Source organism: Rhodnius prolixus, unplaced genomic scaffold, assembly GCF_049639745.1.
Source record: "Rhodnius prolixus isolate KJV_2025 unplaced genomic scaffold, Rpr scaffold_5, whole genome shotgun sequence".
Lineage (NCBI taxonomy): Eukaryota > Metazoa > Arthropoda > Insecta > Hemiptera > Reduviidae > Rhodnius > Rhodnius prolixus.
The window spans coordinates 15,394,934-15,416,206 of NW_027411624.1; the positions used below are offsets into that span (position 1 = coordinate 15,394,934).

Here is a 21,273-nt window from a genome sequence, read left to right on the forward strand (position 1 = left end):
CATCCGGAACCAATAATCTCAAATTGCTTTCGCAAATCAGCGATCCAGTTAAAGAAGGATGCCAGGGCTATCAATGTTGTCAAGCAGCGCGGCATAACAGATATTTTTGAATATTGAACATGTTTTTTTTTTTGTTTGCTTATTATTTCGGTGCCTTTGTTTATTATTTCAGTGTCTTTGTTTTTTATTTCGGTGCATTTGTTTATTATTTCGGTGTCTTTGTTTATTATTTCGGTGCCTTTGTTTATTATTTCGGTGTCTTTGTTTATTATTTCGGTGTCTTTGTTTATTATTTCGGTGTCTTTGTTTATTATTTCGGTGTCTTTGTTTATTTTTTCGGTGTCTTTGTTTATTATTTCGGTGCCTTTGTTTATTATTTCGGTGCCTTTGTTTATTATTTCGGTGTCTTTGTTTATTATTTCGGTGTCTTGGTTTATTATTTCGGTGCCTTTGTTTATTATTTCGGTGTCTTTGTTTATTATTTCGGTGTCTTGGTTTATTAAGGCCGATAACATTGAGAGTAAAAAAAAATCGAACTAATTGCTATAACTCGAATATCTTAACTTCAAGAATATCTTTAACAAAAACTTAAAGTGTAAAAAGTTAATTATAAGGATTGATTAAACGATAAATGGTACAGAAATCAGCTAATAGTAAACATCAATATTTCAGTCATAATTTCAGCCAGTTATTTAGAAGTTTATTTTTTTCCCCATTATTCTGATTTTTTAAAAATACTTTTTGAGGTTTTCTAAGCACTTTACGACTCCTTTGAACAATATTTTTATGAATCCTTACAAAAGATATTTATAAACACATAAAAATCCATTGTAATTTTGGATTTTAGAATTTAAGAAATAAAATACATGCAGTGAAGGTTTTTTTAAAAAATGCGTAACTAATAATATTGTATTTGTTTTTTGAATTAGCTAAGGATTCATTTTTGAGTTATTTGTCGTTTCCGTAATATTTAGCACTGTCTTGTTATTTATTTAAGGTTGCGTGGAGATTACACACTTTTTGTAGTATTGTGGAAACGTAAGTTGTCCTCCAGACAACGTAACTGCTGAATCCTAATTGATTAGCTCAAATGAATTCCAAGATTCTTAATTGAACTGGAATATCTATTCTTTGTTTTACGATACAGCAAACTCATTTGAATTAATCAACAAATACGAGGGTCGTTTGAAAAGTCCGTGCAAAGTCAGAGAGATAGCACCACTGGCGCGTATCGAGGTTGGTTATGTTTAGTTAGTAGCATCTCTTGGAAGAACACACACCAAGTTTCAGCCAGATCGGTCAATTTCTTTGTGTTTGGCATTCGTTTGAATCGAGGAAGTCGAGTGATTTTCAAAATATGGACGAAAAAGAATTTCGTGTGTTGATTAAACACTACTTTATGAAAGGCAAAACGCCTCAGGAGACTAAAGAGAAGCTTGATAAACATTATGGTGACTCTGCACCTTCGATTAGAACAGTTTATAAGTGGTTTCAAAATTTTCGGAGTGGCCATATGGGCACAAGTGACGCTGAACGTTCTGGACGCCCTGTTGAGGTTACTACTCCAGAAATCATTGATAAAATCCATGATATGGTGATGGATGACAGAAGAGTGAAGGTGCGTGAGATTGCTAGTGCTGTGGGCATCTCGAATGAACGGGTACATAATATTTTGCATGAACATTTGGACATGACAAAGCTATCCGCAAGATGGATGCCGCGATTGCTCACGCTTGACCAAAAACGAAATCGTGTGAAGTGTTGCAAGGACGGTTTGCAGCTGTTCCAGAAAAATCCGCAGGACTTTAAGCGTCGTTTCGTCACTGTGTATGAAACATGGATAAATCACTACACTCCTGAGACCAAAGAACAATCTAAACAATGGGTTACCAAGGGGGAATCTGCGCCAAAAAAGGCGAAGACCGTTCCTTCGGCCGGAAAGATTATGGCGACTGTCTTTTGGGATTCGCAAGGAATAATCCTCATCGACTATCTGGAAAAGGGTAAAACTATTACAGTTGCATATTATTCATCGTTATTGGACCGTTTGAAAACCGAGCTGCAAGAAAAACGCCCACGATTGGCCCACAAAAAAGTCCTTTTCCATCACGACAACGCACCAGCTCACACCTCAGCAGTTGTGGTCGCAAAATTAATGGAAAAAACTCGTTTCACATCCCCCCTATTCTCCAGACTTGGCTCCCTCGGACTACTATTTGTTCCCCAATATGAAGAAATGGCTGGCGGGAAAAAGATTTTATTCAAACGAGAAGGTGATTGCAGAAACGAATGGCTATTTTTCAGACTTGGACTAATCCTATTATTCGGAAGGGATCAACAAACTAGAGCAGCGTTGGACGAAGTGTATAAGCCTAAAAGGAGACTATGTTGAAAAATAAAAAAGGTTTACCCCAAAAAATTAAGTAGTTTTTATTTTTGCACGGACTTTTCAAACGACCCTCGTATAAGCGCTAATAAATTATATTTATCGATTTGTTGAAGTGGAACAGTGTTGCCACTTTTTTTCAGCGCGAATATAATTATGTATTCCGCTTACATGGTCCCGCCAACAATTTCAACTTCTTCTTTTTCACTTTTTCCCCCCCACTCTTAACTAATTCATATTCTAAGCACAGAAGATTTAATTTTAGTATTCTTCAAACAATGCTTCTGTGACGTGCTTTTTCTCGATTGTGTCCTGCAAAACTCGTGAAAGGTTTTTTTTTAGAACACCGTTCTGTACAAAAAGTTAAAGTAGCTGTTTGTAAATTTTTAATATAGATTAGCGCAAAAAAGAAAACATTTAGAGTTAGCTAAGTATTATTGTTACAATGCTCTTTTACAAATGATTAAAAATTTGTGTATGAGCATGCGTTGTAAAATGATTATCTACTAATTGATGACAACTGTTTAATTGGCTATGTGTTGTTAGTTTTGGTACAGTCTTGGCAGAAATTCTGTAAAAACTATTGTGGTATTAAATAGTTTGGTGAACTTTTATGCTTAGGTATTTCCATAGTTTTTGGTTGTTGAGACTATTCATTTGCAAATTTTATTCTCTTATTTTTTTTATCTGCTTTACTCGTTAGCGTTTCATTCACGACTTCCTTGTATATTAACTTGTATTTATGTATCTCAAGGCTGTCAAAAGAATTTTTTTTTTAGTGTTCTCATTATCATTCTTGCATTTTCAAGTAACAATGGACTACAATTAACATTATCAAAAAAAATATACATAAAAATTGCTGGTAATTACAGATTGTGGTTGTTCTGGCTTGATTGTGTCCTGTAATGTTTTCCTTAGATGTGCTCTCGCAGCTGTCTCTAGGTAGATGAGATTTTTCTCATTTGTGCTAATCTGTACTTTTCGAAAGTTACGATTTTTTTCAGGCTGGTTTTGTTAACCATTCTTAGATTTAAACCAGAGTTCCTAAATCAGATGTGCCATTTTTTGGTGAAAACTATTTATTAAACAGGGAACATATTTTCATATTCAAGAAACGGAAATAGAAACGGATTTCGGAATGACTACGGAGCCTTTGGTGGAAGAGGAGGATATGTCCACGTTGTTTAGCTGAAGATGGGTTGTTTGTTGTTATCAGAGGATGGATTTTGGCCAACTGTCAGCCCTCTCTGTTCTTCCTTGGAAACGATTGCTGGGGTAGGGCTTTGACCTCTGACTGCAGGACTCCTGACGTCCAAAACAACATCCCTGGAAAGATTGGTTTCCTTCATCTGGATGAGCTATTCTTAGAACATCTGAGAGTGTTGTTGAGACGAGTAAGTAGTTATCTTTTTCGGCCAGCTTCTTCTAAGGTTTCATTGGAGGGTCTTTTATCCTTCCAATTTCTTTTAATTTTTGGGAAATCTTCTTCTGCATATCTTGGAAAGGAAGCGTATGCTGGCTCAGCAATTTGTGATCCATCACTTCAAGCATTCGCCGCTCTTCGTAGAACTTTTCCAGAAAACATGGTTGAATGATTTTATTATCTAGGGCTGCTTTAGGGTTTAATAAATCTATTTTGGTACAACAATCTTTTAATGAAGGTAATTCTGATGCTGGGTAAAAAATTTTAGAATCCAAGAAATATTTTTTAAACTGCATTAATAAGCTGAAAACTTACGAATCTACTTTACGGAAAAATATTACGAATCTAGGTTTGTTATACCCATCTATTTGTACCACTCAGAAATTCACTTTTTGAGGTATAACAGAGTGAAAAATACTTCTACCTTGTATTTCGCTGAATACGAGCATAAACAATTATTCAACTATCTCTTGAATTACAAACTGCTGTTTGCAAGATAGTTTTTTGAAAGATGTTAATAATAAGGAGTTGAATTCATATTTTGAGCTTTGAAATTTTGGAAACACGAGACATCTTGTTTAACTAGAAATTGCATCCATTTAAAATGGTAACACATTTTAAATAATACAGGATACAATATGCTTTAAATGAATACATCATAGACAACATCTGGAATCCTGATGGACAGTTGAATACGTACACGTCATGCCTTGTAACGTCATGGTTTAAGAACTTCATTCTTCTTTTAATAGTTTTACTCTTAATTTTATATATACGCATCATAATTTCTGAATTTAACACCTCATAAATATTAAATATTACCTTGCAAGGTGATATATCTTCCTGAATACTGTAAAAAATGGTAACAAGGTCATTGGAAAAATAAACAAAGCGTAAACTTGAATTCTGGAATGAATGTGAATTACTCTATGGAAATTTCACTTTGCATAATTATTGTTAGAAGATTATGTTCATTTTTCTTTTTAATTATTACGTAAACAAAAATTGGTCCTATTAAAAAACAAATTGCAGCTGTAGAACGGTTAAGTAACTTCGCTCTTTTCTGTGATTACTTTAACCTACTTATGAGTTGTTCTATAAAATTGTCATTGAATGTTCAGTTATCTGAAAGGGAATCTATTCTGTTTTTAATCCCCAAACAAAATCATGGACAAACATTCTCAAAATAAGTTTCTTTCTCTCTTTATGAACAACTTAAACTGAATTTTGAATGACAGTCTTTGTTGGCAGAGAATTCTAACTTGTTTTTTTGTATTTCATAAAGTTGTTTTTCTAATTGATGGTCAATTAAATGTTAACATATTTCGAAATCTTTATTAAATGCTTTAAAACACAGATTCTATACCTTTTTTTTTTGTCAGTTCTTTTGATTTTCTTAAAGCCTTAAGACTTTTACAATTAATAATTTGTACAACGAATGGGTAGATTTAGCCCCTTCTTGGCAAACTAGATCATCACCTTTTATAGGAGCATGGAATCCTCACACTCGGCTCAAGAATTTAAGAAATAAAGATACGATACAGACTGCTCAAAAGACTGTGGACACAAATCAAGACTATCAGTACATGACAGTCCATTATTAAACAATACTTTAACCAATTTGGATCTACGGATTTAAACTATGAGGTTCTGTAAAACCTTCTAAGAATCACAATCTTGCAATCCCAAATCCTTTGCACAATTATCATTGCTCTCATAATGTACCCGACTGAACGATTCATAATGTTCTCAAAGTAAAGTAATTGCCTATTTTTTTCAGACGGGGCTTAACGTCCAACTACCATTTACTAGGTGTCGTGGGCGGAGGCGACTAGCAAATGTACTTTACTATTTCTCATTTAACCATTAAATAAAATCCAAGGCCTAAGACTGGGGGAATCGAACCCAGTATCACAATGCATATTAGCTTTGCAGGTCTCGCCTCTTAACCCGCTCGGCTACCGTGGCGCCTTCATAATGATCTCAATATTCCTTAATCTCAACCTTAATCCGCAGCAAGAAATTCTACGACACCTTATCTGCACATCATAATCCTTTAGTCTGTGTTGCCACCCTTTCCAAGCAATGCCTGACGTTCCTCCTAAGACATCTTAAGCGTCAATGGCCTCTTGATATACCTCAGTGAATGAATATAATCTGGTTATAGCTATTAAATCTTTTATAAGAAGTGCAGCAGCTTCACTTCGATGATGGACAGTGCTATCTGTAACGAGAGAACTCTGCCAGAGGGCTGGCAACGTACTGGAAATTTCGTGCCTTAAATTACAAGAAAAAAAAGAAGCTATTAAAAAAAAAAATCACTTCTTTGGAACAGCTCTTTCGCAATCTTCAGCGTGTAAAGAAATAATTTTGTACTTCCCCCTATGTGAAAAAGTCAGAAGACACCATTAAGATGGAATTACACAGCGATCTGTTAACCTAGTTGTTACCTTCTTTCTAGTTATTCTTCGTATCCTGCTCGCACACATATACAAGCCTAGTTTACTTTCACATCCACTATGAACATTATACTTTCATTTTCTGAAAGATAATCTTCACGGTTTGCTTCTTCATCTTCATTCATTCCATCTTCTTGGCCTTGCCAGATGGTTTTCAAGATCATAATATAACACACTTCTATTCGTTCTATTACCTTTTTTCTAACATCTATCTCTATTTCATCAGATAAATAACGGCGCCTCTTCTATCGTATTGTAAATTATTTGTATGATAGGTTAGAAAAAAAATCGATATCAACATCAAAACATTGTGCATTTCACTTCCTGTTTTTATTTTGATGAACAAAATCTAGCGGAAACACACTTCTGTGTTTTCTTTGCTCTCAATGGTTCTAACAGACAAATTGTCTTCCAGAAATTAGTGTTTATATTTAATTCTTACCAGCATTATTAGGTTTGTTAAACATTACTTTGGAGCAACATCAAGGTGTACCTTGAAAGTATCTGTCTGTATGAAGATCGCTGAAAATCTTAGCATCCAGAATCGATGGCTCTTTATTTAGGATCCAAATGTGTTTTTGCATTAAAATAAGCTTAAATAAGAGGAGATTGAAATTGTTTCACAAGAGTTTTTCTTAATCTCATTTTTAGCTAAGAATTTTGGTTTATTCTAAAAAACAAGGAGTTGATTTACTGTTACAATTTTAGAAGCAACTAAATAAATATATTTTGTATAATTTAACTGTGGACTGTGTTAAACTATCTACACCAATCATGGGCTAACCCAAGGCGCCAACTCAAGTCTCCAAACGATATATTTTTATACAAGCGTTATAAATATATGTTAACAAAATATATTTTAAAAAATGGGAGAAATAATTATATAATATATGCAATAAATAAATTAGGGAGTATTTATTTAGGAAATTATTCATTTATAATTTTTTGATAAAAAAATAAAATGTAATAAAATACTTTTAAAAGCTTGGCTAAATATTGTGTACAAAAGTTGCCAAAATTTGGGTTGGTACACCTGGCTCTAAAATATTTCGTTACTTCTTCCTGATCTCACAGTAATTTAGCCTAATTACAATTTATTAATATTCTAAATGTAGTTTTTTTTTTCTCTCTCTCTCTCTTGACCAAAATAGCCTAGGCAGCAAAGTTAAGGCTGAATGAAACACAGCCTATTCCACACTAGTCTAGGAAATCTTAGTCTGTATCCAAAGTTAGCAACAAGAGTCTACGCAAATTGGTACAATTTTGTAGCATATGTTTACAAATTAGATGAGACAGAATTCTCTTGTAGACTGAATTAGTAATCATTTTTATTCTAATATTGATAAAAGGTATTTTTGCTTTTTATTCAAATCTTTTCATCAAAATGAACGAATTAAAAAAGAATTATAACTCTTGACAATAACTAAAAGTTTCACTACACTCCTGAGACCAAAGAACAATCTAAACAATGGGTTACCAAGGGGGAATCTGCGCCAAAAAAGGCGAAGACCGTTCCTTCGGCCGGAAAGATTATGGCGACTGTCTTTTGGGATTCGCAAGGAATAATCCTCATCGACTATCTGGAAAAGGGTAAAACTATTACAGGTGCATATTATTCATCGTTATTGGACCGTTTGAAAACCGAGCTGCAAGAAAAACGCCCACGATTGGCCCACAAAAAAAAGTCCTTTTCCATCACGACAACGCACCAGCTCACAATTAAAACTCAGTTGTGGTCGCAAAATTAATGAAAATAGGGTTCCAACTCGTTTCACATACCCCCCTATTCTCCATACTTGGCTCCCTCGGACTACTATTTGTTCCCCAATATGAAGGAAATGGCTGGCGGGAAAAAGATTTTATTCAAACGAGGAGGTGATTGCAGAAACGAATGGCTATTTTTCAGACTTGGACAAATGCTATTATTCGGAAGGGATCAACAAACTAGAGCAGCGTTGGACGAAGTGTATAAGCCTAAAAGGAGACTATGTTGAAAAATAAAAAAGGTTTACCCCAAAAAATTAAGTAGTTTTTATTTTTGCACGGACTTTTCAAACGACCCTCGTAGTACAAACATGATTTATATTAAATTGATTTGTTTGTCTGTCTAACACAGGATATTTTATCATCAACTCCAAAATTTAAAATATCAATTCAATAAAACAGCATAAATCAAAATCAAACGAATATAAAAAAAAACCCAATTCTTGAACTGTAAATAATTTTGTAATTGGAATAAATGTTGAGAAAAAAAGATCTGTAGAAAATTTGTCTTTTGAAAAGGAATCCATATTCTATATTAAATTTTGCAAGAAATATTCTTTCTTTCATTTTACAAAATTAATTGAAGACTTGTTGAAAAAACTAGTTTATATTTCGTCCAGTTTTATAATTGCTAAATTAAAAACGTGGAGACTTCGAGTTTCAATTCAGTATGATATTTATTTGGCATTTAATTTAGTGAACAAGTTAATAATTGAATAATAAGTTATTGAAAAAGAGAAAAGAAAGAAGATATTTCATTAATTTGATAATTACAGTTTTGACATAAAGTTTACTTGATCGTCCTAACATTATTTCTGTTCATATAGAAGTAGTTGTAACTAGAACTCACCTCATCTATCTGACATCATTCAATTAAGTCTCGTTTTATCGTTCTGTTGAATTATTTATTTAAAAAAAAAGAAGAATCTATATCGATTCAATTAATTGGTATTGGTTGAATCAATTTTTATTACAGAATTTACATTTTGTTTTGAACAGAAAGTATATTATGGGTTTATTCAAGGGCGATTCAGAATTGTTTATTAATTATTTGCATAAATAATTAAACAAAATGCTAATCTTTAAGATAAATCGCGGCCTTAGTTCAGAATTAATTTGTTCGTTTAAAGATTCTTGCTGGATGAAACGAGAATGATACTTTTTTTGGGACGATAAATGGGACAAAACTGTTGAAGGGTATGACGTGCCACTTCACAGAGTTCTGTAATTTTTAATTTTTCATTGGCTATAGTCGCTTTTCCATCATTTTGTCTCTTGTTTTTCTGTTACACATATTGTCTTTAGCAATGTGGGCTGGCCATGTTTTCTATCGCCCTCTTAATTTGATTAATATTTTCCTAATCTGTAGGTCTAGCATCAAATACCCCTTTTATTATTATTCGAGGACACGAAAGGACACAAAGTCATTCGCTTTCCAGGGTTCCTTTTAGGCCTTAAGTTTGGTAGAATACCATTTATTCCTGGCTTTTACGAGACATCGGCAAAGGGTTTCTTTCATAAATGTGATTGATAAAGATGTACTGGATAAAGAATCAGCAGGTTTAGGTGGCATCAGTACCTTCATTGGCCGTCAGATTCTCTACAAAAAAAAAATTGCTGAAATAATCCCTTGTCTATTACCTTGATTCATCTTTTAGTTCAGCTCTCCTTCTTCTTCCGACTTCATCTTCCATAGGCTGAAGAGGCTTTCGCCTAGAGACCTACTTAGTGACAGTGATTAGTTGACCAAAAACAATCTCAATATATTTATATGGATTGCAGGCGCCACGGTAGCCGAGCGATTAGAGGCAGGTGTAAAGCTAATATGTATTGTGGTACTGGGTTCGATTCCCGGCCTTAGGCCTTGGATTTTATTTAATGGTTAATAAAAGAAATTTACAGTAATGTTTGCTAGTCGCCTCCGTCCATGACACCCAATTCATGACAGCCCCGTCTGAAAAAAATCGGCGATTACTTTACTTTTTTACTTTTATTTATATGGAATGCTATCCAATAGGGTAACGCTATTTTGATGCTTAACTGCACATTACTAATACTTGATTCAGACTTACGTTTGATGCATTATACTTAGCTACTTTTACTTTTACGACGTTTCCAGTAAAGATCACTTCAAGTCAGAAGTTCTCTCCATAATCCCCCTATCATTCCATTATCCGTCTCTCAAATCTCTGCCCATCAACTTCTTTCGGCGAGGATCTAATTCCGTACTTTCTCGGGTCATTCCACGTGTATCTTAGCTTCCTTTCCACTACCTTCTGAATAATTTTCATCTATTGTATTATACAAACAAAGATATAGATGTATATATATTGATGAATCAACTTGTGTTACTGGTTTAACATTTTAAACCGGTCAGAAATATAATAAGGACATGTTTAAACATGTTCTTATCCGTTTTTCAACGGTTTTTCTTGTGAACTTGTAGGTTAGGCCTATCTCTATGCTTTTTGAAGCGTTTTCTCTGGTAATATTTAATTTTATTGATGAATTTTAGTTAAGGAGAAACCTCCTTCTTTTAATGGCACCCTTTTATTGTAGTGACCATAAATTGCCATTGAAGACAATTTTTTTAAGTACAAATTCTAAATTTAGAAAATTTAAATCGCTCCACTATGGGTAGTTCGTTGGTGCTGTTAGTTTTTTGCTCCTTTTTTCAAATATTATAGTTTTATCCCCATCAATATAGCGCTTCTTTATTCTAACATTTGCAAAGCAATAATCTCCATCTTATCGATCCTTATCTCTTCTCTTTGTCAATTTTCTTTCTTCACTTTCACATCTTTTCAACTTTGTAAGAATTGTTTCCAAAAAAAAAATTGATAAAAATATTCATCAGGTGTGCTAAACATATCGCGTATAACTTTCTCTAGGTTGCTGCTGGTTGAAAATGTGTAAAAAAAATGATGAAAAAGATTGTATTGTTTCTGTACAGGTTAGGTAACTTGTAAAACACCATTGTCTTTAATATAGTTTGAATGTTATCACCAAAAAAAGAACTTCAGTCTAATTTTTCCCCTTTTATTTTGCAATGTATGTGTGTTAGCTGCAACTTTTATATTTACATACAGTTGGTAGCATTGTCTTTTGAAGAATAATAGTACCATAAATTGCTAAGATTTTTTTAAATAAATTATCTTCCATCATTAGGTGAAAAGTATCAGTTAGTGTTTTCCTTTTATTTTCTAGTAGAGTTTACTTTCATTCTGGAGAAGATCTAGTCCCTTAACAGCAAAGAGAAACTATATTTAATCGATTAAATAAATGCCTTAGTTCTAAAATAGTTATTTGTTCTGACGGTTTTGAAACTTGCGTGTCACCAATCCAGATCTGCATTTTTTTCCTAGATTTGGTTTGAGTTGCTCTTCCTGTTCTTCTTTGAACCTTTTACTGATTATTAGGATATTACCATATTTATGATACGTATGTTATGAAGGAGCAATATCTGCCCAGAGAAGCTATAGTTAGCATAATTTTGCTTGTTCCTCTCACGATGAATAATAATGTAATTCAATTTATTATTATATTTATAACATGTACAATATAGACATTTCAATACCATTACAGCAGTGGTCGGCAACCTTGTGACCCGCTAGTCACCTAGTGACCTACTGAGAAAATTTTAGTGACCTAGTAAGCAATTCTTAATTAACCACGATCGGTAGGTTATTCTTGCCAACAAATAACAAAGTGTGCTCGTATTGAGATATGTTGCAAAATGTGATGAAATTCTATTATTACGCCTGTGGGTAAACGTTTTAACATGTCTTTTTTCATGTTTTCTAACATTTTATGATTTCTTTGAAGTATTGAAGCACATAAAACTTGATATATAACTATTTCTGTGAAGCCACTGCATTTAGAAGTTTTCTATTAAATGAGTGATCTCTCTCTGTTAATGTAATTTTGGATGGGTTTGTAGTTAATTTTATGTTTGTCTAGTTACTATTTCAGTATTCCTGATAACAAATCTATATCTAGTATGTTGTCTCAGACATGTATTTTTCAGTTTTTATCGAAAACTACTCGATAGATTTTGTTTATATTTCACCTGTCTATGGAGACACCTTTTGTCTGTAATTGTATTAAATTTCGTAAAAATCTGTCGATTAGGAAACGAGATATTTAGAGTTAAATTTTGGTTTCGTTTCAACAGTGAAATTTTTAACTTCAAATATCTGGAAAACTACTCGATAGATTTTGTTTATATTTCACCTGTCTATGGAGACTTCTATTGTCTATAATTGTATAAAATTTCGTAAAAATCTGACGAGTAGGAAACGAGATATTTAGAGTTAAATTTTGGTTTCGTTTCAACAGTGAAATTTTTAACTTCAAATATCTGGAAAACTACTCGATAGATTTTGTTTATATTTCACCTGTCTATGGAGACACCTTTTGTCTATAATTGTATTAAATTTCGTAAAAATCTGTCGATTAGGAAACGAGATATTTAGAGTTAAATTTTGGTTTCGTTTCAACAGTGAAATTTTTAACTTCAAATATCTGGAAAACTACTCGATAGATTTTGTTTATATTTCACCTGTCTATGGAGACTTCTATTGTCTATAATTGTATAAAATTTCGTAAAAATCTGACGAGTAGGAAACGAGATATTTAGAGTTAAATTTTGGTTTCGTTTCAACAGTGAAATTTTTAACTTCAAATATCTGGAAAACTACTCGATAGATTTTGTTTATATTTCACCTGTCTATGGAGACTTCTATTGTCTATAATTGTATAAAATTTCGTAAAAATCTGACGAGTAGGAAACGAGATATTTAGAGTTAAATTTTGGTTTCGTTTCAACAGTGAAATTTTTAACTTCAAATATCTGGAAAACTACTCGATAGATTTTGTTTATATTTCACCTGTCTATGGAGACACCTTTTGTCTGTAATTGTATTAAATTTCGTAAAAATCTGTCGATTAGGAAACGAGATATTTAGAGTTAAATTTTGGTTTCGTTTCAACAGTGAAATTTTTAACTTCAAATATCTGGAAAACTACTCGATAGATTTTGTTTATATTTCACCTGTCTATGGAGACACCTTTTGTCTATAATTGTATTAAATTTCGTAAAAATCTGTCGATTAGGAAACGAGATATTTAGAGTTAAATTTTGGTTTCGTTTCAAACAGTGAAATTTTTAACTTCAAATATCTCGGAAACTACTCGATAGATTTTGTTTATTTTAAAATTATTTGATAAATTAATTTTTGTATTATAAGTATATAACAGATTATTATTTATTTAATAGTTTAGTTAATTTTTCTATTGTGTGCCTAACTCAATAGAATCATGAGTTTTATAACTCAAAAACAATATTTTGAATTGAATTTGATTTCTTTGGAGTTATAATTTAGAATTTGATGATAATAAATTTGTAATTATCTACTTAAGATATGTATTGGATTATCCCATCTGCAAAGTATTTTTTTTTATTTACTGTACTCTGAGATAATTATGTAATCTAAAATAGAAGTGGTGTGACCCACCAGCACAAATTTGCGTAAAAGAAATTGAAAAATGACCCCCAACTTGTAAGAAACGTTGCCGATCTCTGCACTACAGTGTATGTATATTGTAGTAGAATATTATTATAAATTTATTATTTATTCACCATTAAGGCTAACGCCTTACACAAACTAAGTGTCATTTATGAACTATTTGAGTTCAACATGAGCGATACATAACGGGTTTAAAAAAAAATATTCTAAACTGCAGTGCTGTATAGTATCGTAGATTTGATCTCGCTTTTTGTCTATTTTTGTTTTTTGTTTTTGTCTATTTTGAACGGTTCTGGATTTTCGTTCATCAAGATTGTTTGATTCTTTTTTCTGATTTTACTGTTGTGTTAACAGTAAAATTTTTTTTATAAAAAGAATTTAACGAAAATCAGATGAAGGTATTACTGGGAGAGACCGTGGTTAGACTCCTCCTGAAGTGATAAGAATTACGTAAATATTACTCAAATGTTCGGAATTTGAAGAAGGTTCCTGTGTTAGACCCAAGAGAATATAGTTCTTATTATTACTATACTTTTGAAGATACAGATAATTTGATGTTTAAGATTGTACAATTTGATAGAAATCCTCTACGCGTTTTAGTTAAACATATTCGTAATATGGTCTGGATATAATGTAAACCAGAGTAATGTTATCGAATAACTTTTTTGGTCGCACACACTTCTATCTTTTTTTTTTGTCTGTGTCAGTAACAGTAAATTCATCTAGACAAGTTGACGTTTAATACAAACAAGTTTTTGTCTGTATGTACGCTTGTGTTTAGAGTTGTTTATGATAGTGTTAGTGAAGTGAGAAGTGGAGACGGACCAAATCTTTACCAGTACCATGTGTTCGCTGGGTTACTGTTAATTTTACACATGGCACCGAGCTGTCGGCTCTGCCAACTTCTCTTGCCCAGATTGCTGTTTACCACTCTCCATCTGGTCCTTAATACGTACCAGAGAGATAGAGAGAGACTCGGGGACCCATTCTCTCTTTTTTTTGCTCTCTTAAAAGCTGCGGTCTTCATTCCTGCACATATCTCGCGCTTATTTTATTATTAATACAGACCCTCCGTGTTTAATATACTATATAAAAATATCGTGACTTTTGTAGGTCTGTCCGGAAATATGATGCCTTATCAACCCTATTTCTTTTGGTTGAATTTAACTGATTTTATTTGTAGAACTTTTTAGAGCCTTGTAACTTCTTGAATTGTAAAATCCATTCATGGAGTTACCATGTTTTTATTATCTTTTACTCTACTCCATTAATTAGTAGAACGTATTTTAGTTATACTGACACCAATATTGTAGCCAGGCTCTCTAACTACCTAGAATTGCCACACCTCGGCTTTTGTATTTTCAATTGTCCTATTCAAGTTGCCATTGTAAATTGTAGATTGATTGTATCAGAAGGGCAGTTCCCCCAAAAAGGGGAAGGAACGCAGGCAATCCAAAATGCCCATTGTTCCCCGCGCACCTCTCATCTCATGAGAGATACCGGGGCTTCAAGACCAACAAATCCGTCTAAAGGTTGCCAGATGCCAATACAATAAACTAATAAAGTAGTAGCAGGACACTAGGGAGCATGGCGATCAAAAATTGCCCAATGCACTGAATAAACCTAGAAAGTTCTGATAAAGATTACCAGATGCCACAATCTCCGTTAGGGAGACATTTGACCTTCCGAAGACGAGAAATCCTAGTTTTAGAATAAACGGGGCACACCTCTACAAAGTGCCGCACAGTCTCATTGGACTCACCACAGTCAGCGCAAATTGGCGACTGGGTCAGGCCGCATTTGAAAAGATGGTATGCTAAATTCGCATGCCCACTCAACACCTGAACCAACTGGCGGATCCGTGTCCTGCTAAAACCAACTATAGCCGTTTTTGACTGGCCAAGAATTTCTTTAGCCTAGCGGCAGTCAGCTTGGGATCTCTTCCTTTGCTGTTTCATCAGCAATCATACTGCCATTACTCCATTCAAATTTCTGAACTTCAACTAATAGATTCAAGTTCTTATTGCAGTTCTAGATCTATTTCTTACTCATTTATTTGTTTTTATTTTTACTGGTGACACCATTATGATCCGATACACATTCTTTAAATTCGAAATATTTGACCTATATTATACAGATTGTAAAACTGTTCGGTAATTACACTGAAATTTAGCCTAACAAAATAATTCTTCAGCATCCTCCTTTGTTCCTAAATCCATTTGCTAGTATTTATGAAGTTTACCATGGAATTGATGATCTCCTGAGAATAGATAAACCTCGGGCTGGCAAAAATCAGTGGTCAAATCCTCCAAAGGACCAGGAAGTCAGCACGCTCCAGACTTCCAACTATTATGGAACCATCCTTACAACTTAAAACATTATTTTGAATCATGGCTTACCAGAATCACAGTTACATGCAGAAAAAAAAGTACTACTGTTCAATACATCGTATTTGCCTAAATTTATACATAAGGTTCTTGGCTGTAACCTGAATATAATTAATCTCTAATTGATCCAGTTTGTGCGCTATGATTTCAAGTGAGTTAAACGAGTTACAATATTTCAACTCTAGCTGAGGATAGATTACGTAGGTTATTTATATCTTGCATTTTTGTACTTTCATTTGACCTAATTTTAACCTTTATATACATATAATCAAGAACCATTTTTATTTTTACTTAGGATAGTAACATTATCGTTAGATATTATTATTAGTTTTAATGTTCATACATTTGTGTGCACGCGTGTTAGTTACAGATGCGTAATAAGTACAGATATTTTGATATAACTACAGCTTATATATTTAAAACTTAAGGTAATTCTCTAATCATTTAAGCTACAAATAATTATATTTCTTTAAAATAGCTTTTAAGGTTCATTATTTATGTAAGGAAAAAGTATTATTTGTGCACGATTCAATCAAAGCGGACTGATTAGAAAGCAGGAACACAAATATGGTATTCCCTGTAGATTTAGTTGTGATGACTCAAACTCAAAATTTTTACCGCTACTTCCGGGTAAGTGATTTGAGTTATGATTGGGGATTACCAAAGGGGGTACCCAAGCAATTTTAAGAGTATGAGATGCCACGTTTTTTTAAAAAAATTTTTTTTGTAAATTGCATTGTTCACTTATACAGGAACAGACACTTTTCTAATAATTATTTTTTAAAACTCTGAAATGTTAAAAACGGATTTTCTTTTTGAAAAACTAGAGTTTTTTTTTTTTTACAAAGATCGACACCGATCTAATACTTGCTCTTTCTGTGCTAAGGTAAGATTGCGTAAAATAATAATTTGTAATAACTAAGGAACGGATTTTTATGTATTTAAAAATGCCAAATATTTAATTAAAATATGCATTTATTTTCGTCAATTATGTGGAAAATATGTGATTTTCTTAAAATATTTTCTGGAATATTTAAGTAAAATGGACATTTTTTTTATGAAAATGGATTTTTTTTTTTTTTTTTGGCAAGTTATAATTATTTATACAAGAAAAGAACATTTTTACTATTTATAATAATTTATTAGGAACTAAATAATTTGTTTTTTACAAGTTAAAACGTTTAAACAACAAAGAACATTTTTACTATTTATAAAAAGATGTGTTAAATTTTCAATCGTCCTCTCTTTCTTTCTGTTTTTATTCTCTATGTGCGATCCGGTGGCAATATGTTGGGTGACTTGGGAACGTTGAGAGCAAGAAACGCGCTTGTCACAAGCTGTGCAGTACAAAATGTCTCCATCACTTCGAAAAAGTTCTGCTGGAAACTCGCGAAGATATTTAGCAACCAGTTGTTTGTTTGAGGCCGATGTTCGTGGCATTTCACCCAAAAAAGAATACACTAAGTGACCGAACGAAATGAATTGGACACTTCAACGAACGAGCTGAAAGAACAGACAACGTCAGACAACTTCAAAGTGTTGTCAACTGTTTAGCAGCATTCTGTGTAAATTACAATAACCATTGTGCCCACTGTGATTCACAGCCCTACAGTCTGTGGTTCACAGTTCCTGTCAACCACCTTCCAATTATGAAAATATGCCCAAAATGAAAAATATGAAAAAATATGTACATATTTTGATTAAATATGTAGAAATATTTATTTATTTTAATCAAATATGTATAAATATGCGATAACATCCAAATATGTGAAATAAAAGTAGACTCAAACGGCTTAAAAAGTGTCAGTATGAATACTTCTAGTTGAAAAACGTCTGTAAATTGCCTAGAAAAAAATATAAATACATACGAATCCGTTCCCTAGTAATAACCAACAGTTTACTTTGTAACTAGCTCCAAAATTTAAGCTTCAAAGTTAAATTTGATTCGCAACATAATGACCTTAATAAAATTAAATAAAACAAACCAAAAATCCCAAAATATTCTTTACAGGAAACCTCCTGGACACAGAGATTTAGGAACAATTAAGTTTGAAATGTACATTTTTTATTATTTCTATTCTTTGGTGCCACAACTTTTTGAATATTAAAATATAAAGTAATAAGAAATAAAGAGTAGAATAAAACAATGAATCATGGCTAACTTGAGCGGAATAAAACTTGGCTCGCGCATATTTGTTTTTGAATGATTCATTTACAATAGGAACTTACAAAGAGGTTGGATTTAATGTCGCAATAATTTTCTCTTATTAATTTTTTGTTTTTTAAATATATTTTTAATAATTTTATAATTTCTTAACTTTTAATGAAGGACATGTGATTCTTTGTAAAAAGTGTATACGATGCTCTAGCTCGAACTAAATTTGGAAGATTGGTTGTCCTTAAAATATGTTGTATCTTTTTTTTTATTTTCTGGTAGGTTGACATATTTATTTACGTAGGCAATATCTTAGTTTACTTAATAGCTTAGTCTATTCCAAATGTTGTGTAAAAATAAAATAAAACAAGGCCGTCAAGCGAAGGGATTAGCTGAGTGGTTAGCGAATGCTGGTCTACAACGTGGAGATCGTGGGTTCGAATCCAGCTGCTTTTGGCCCTTAGATTTTCTCTTCGTAGAAGCTTCTTACAGCTTATTGTCCGGAGATTGGCAGTGCACTGAAAAAAAAAAGTTGCATACTCTTAATGTTAAATTGTTGCGATTCAATTCAAATTTAGTAGCAGGCTCCTGAATGATAACAATAAATTTATTTGAATTTATGTATTATTTCATCGCATTTCTCCACTTAATAATAAAGTTAATAGAATTGAGCAGTGAATGGCTCATTAATTAGAATCTTTTGAGAGAATTCAAAACTTTGAGAGAATCAATTGAGAATTGTGATGAGAGAAAAACCTTGAGTGTTCACAGCTTCCTTTGAAATCAATCCAAGAGATTTCTAACATCCTTTCACCGTTTTGTTTAGATCACCAGTAATAATAATATTTAAAATTATCTACTTTCAAAAAAGTTAAATAAAGGTGCATGTTAAATAAAGAGAAAGGGCGGAAATAAAGCCAAGTTATTTGATTTCTTTTATTTATTATTTGTTGCACCTTTATATAATTTAATTCTCATGACATTTGGCTCTTTTTAGTATATTTTATCGAACAACGCTTGTATTCTAAGTTAAAAAAAAAAAAAAAAACTAACAAACCAAAACTGTACTGCCTTATTAAATAAAACAAAAACTAACAAACCAAAACTGTACTACCTTATTAAAAAAAACAAAAACTAACAAACCAAAACTGTACTGCCTTATTAAATAAAACAAAAACTAACAAACCAAAACTGTACTACCTTATTAAATAAAACAAAAACTAACAAACCAAAACTGTACTGCCTTATTAAATAAAACAAAAACTAACAAACCAAAACTGTACTACCTTATTAAATAAAACAAAAACTAACAAACCAAAACTGTACTGCCTTATTAAATAAAACAAAAACTAACAAACCAAAACTGTACTACCTTATTAAATAAAACAAAAACTAACAAACCAAAACTGTACTACCTTATTAAATAAAACAAAAACTAACAAACCAAAACTGTACTACCTTATTAAAAAAAACAAAAACTAACAAACCAAAACTGTACTACCTTATTAAATAAAACAAAAACTAACAAACCAAAACTGTACTACCTTATTAAAAAAAACAAAAACTAACAAACCAAAACTGTACTACCTTATTAAATAAAACAAAAACTAACAAACCAAAACTGTACTACCTTATTAAAAAAAAAACAAAAACTAACAAACCAAAACTGTACTACCTTATTAAATAAAACAAAAACTAACAAACCAAAACTGTACTACCTTATTAAAAAAAACAAAAACTAACAAACCAAAACTGTACTACCTTATTAAATAAAACAAAAACTAACAAACCAAAACTGTACTACCTTATTAAAAAAAAAACAAAAACTAACAAACCAAAACTGTACTACCTTATTAAATAAAACAAAAACTAACAAACCAAAACTGTACTACCTTATTAAATAAAACAAAAACTAGCAACCAAAACTGTACTACCTTATTAAAAAAAACAAAAACTAACAAACCAAAACTGTACTACCTTATTAAAAAAAACAAAAACTAACAAACCAAAACTGTACTGCCTTAGTTTTGGTTTGTTAGTTTTTGTTTTTTTTAATAAGGTAGTACAGTTTTGGTTGCTAGTTTTTGTTTTTAATTTATTAACACTGAGAATCTTGTCCAAGAATGAATGAACTGTTTAAATAACAAACTAATGAATTTTAATTCAGAATTTATTAGCTCATCGAATATTATTCCTTTTTTCCAAATTAACTAGATTTTATATAAAACTTAGTTTTTCAAATAAGAGACCAAAATAAATAAATGTACATTTTATTTTATGTTGGAACTCAACCTAATTTAGATCCTAACGGTGGTTTACTTTAATCAATAAAGAGCCCCTTAAAAGAATTATGAAATTTTGAATCTGCGATCATCTATTTTTTTTATTTATGCCTATAAATTTACGCGTAAACATATTTTGGTGCAAATATTCAGGCAGACATTTGTATAAAAGAAAGTAAAGTAATGCCTAATTTTTCAGGTGGCCAGCTACCGATTAGGTGTCGTGGACGGAGGCGATTAACAAACATAATTTACTATAAATTTCTCATATTATAGGCGCATTTCTATAGAAGAAATTAATAAATAAATTTGTGTTTTGGGAGAATATAAAAACTGGGTAAATGTGTTAAGATTGCAATACCTCTCTCAAAAAGGGTATACTAAACTAATCAAATAAATACGGAACTGCAAAATCTTTTTGCAAATTAAGGGGATCAATCCGGTGTAGACACGACCATCCGTTTCTATAATTATAGAGAGTCTAACTCATAAATATTGTTCTAACACGGAATATTTAAAGCCAAATACAAATTCTCATACTGTAAATCCGAATAAAAACTTATTCCGTACAATTCCGTAGGGAAGTAATTTCATTTGAATGGATCTTAAAGAACAGTTTTTTTCCTACAGTAAGACCTAAATGAAATTAAGATGTACAGTTATATGGTTGATCTTTACACACACTTAATTGAGGGAATAGAGAGTTAATTTGTCAAAAATCTCTGCTTGATTGCAAGACGATTGCTTTCCAATTTTACTGTCTGTAAGAAAATATATAATAATGATGAAATAGAATAAATCTAGAACCGTGAATCATCAATTTTTTAAACTCCTTTTTTATGTAATTATTGCTTCGTAGCCTAAATAATTTCACTTGCTAACATTGTTT

At 32.0% G+C, this 21,273-nt stretch overlaps 1 protein-coding gene and 1 long non-coding RNA gene across 15 annotated transcripts in view; one reads left to right on the top strand and one right to left on the bottom strand.

The window, feature by feature from the left end:
- The window catches only part of how (protein held out wings), a 301,990-nt gene that overhangs the window by 124,392 nt on the left and 156,325 nt on the right, over positions 1-21,273 (top strand). The window lies entirely within an intron of this gene.
- Positions 19,143-20,061, bottom strand: LOC141457702 (uncharacterized). Its single transcript, XR_012460500.1, has 3 exons — positions 19,952-20,061; positions 19,778-19,906; positions 19,143-19,732 (listed from the first exon to the last, which is right to left on the bottom strand). It is a non-coding gene; the product is annotated as an uncharacterized lncRNA (long non-coding RNA).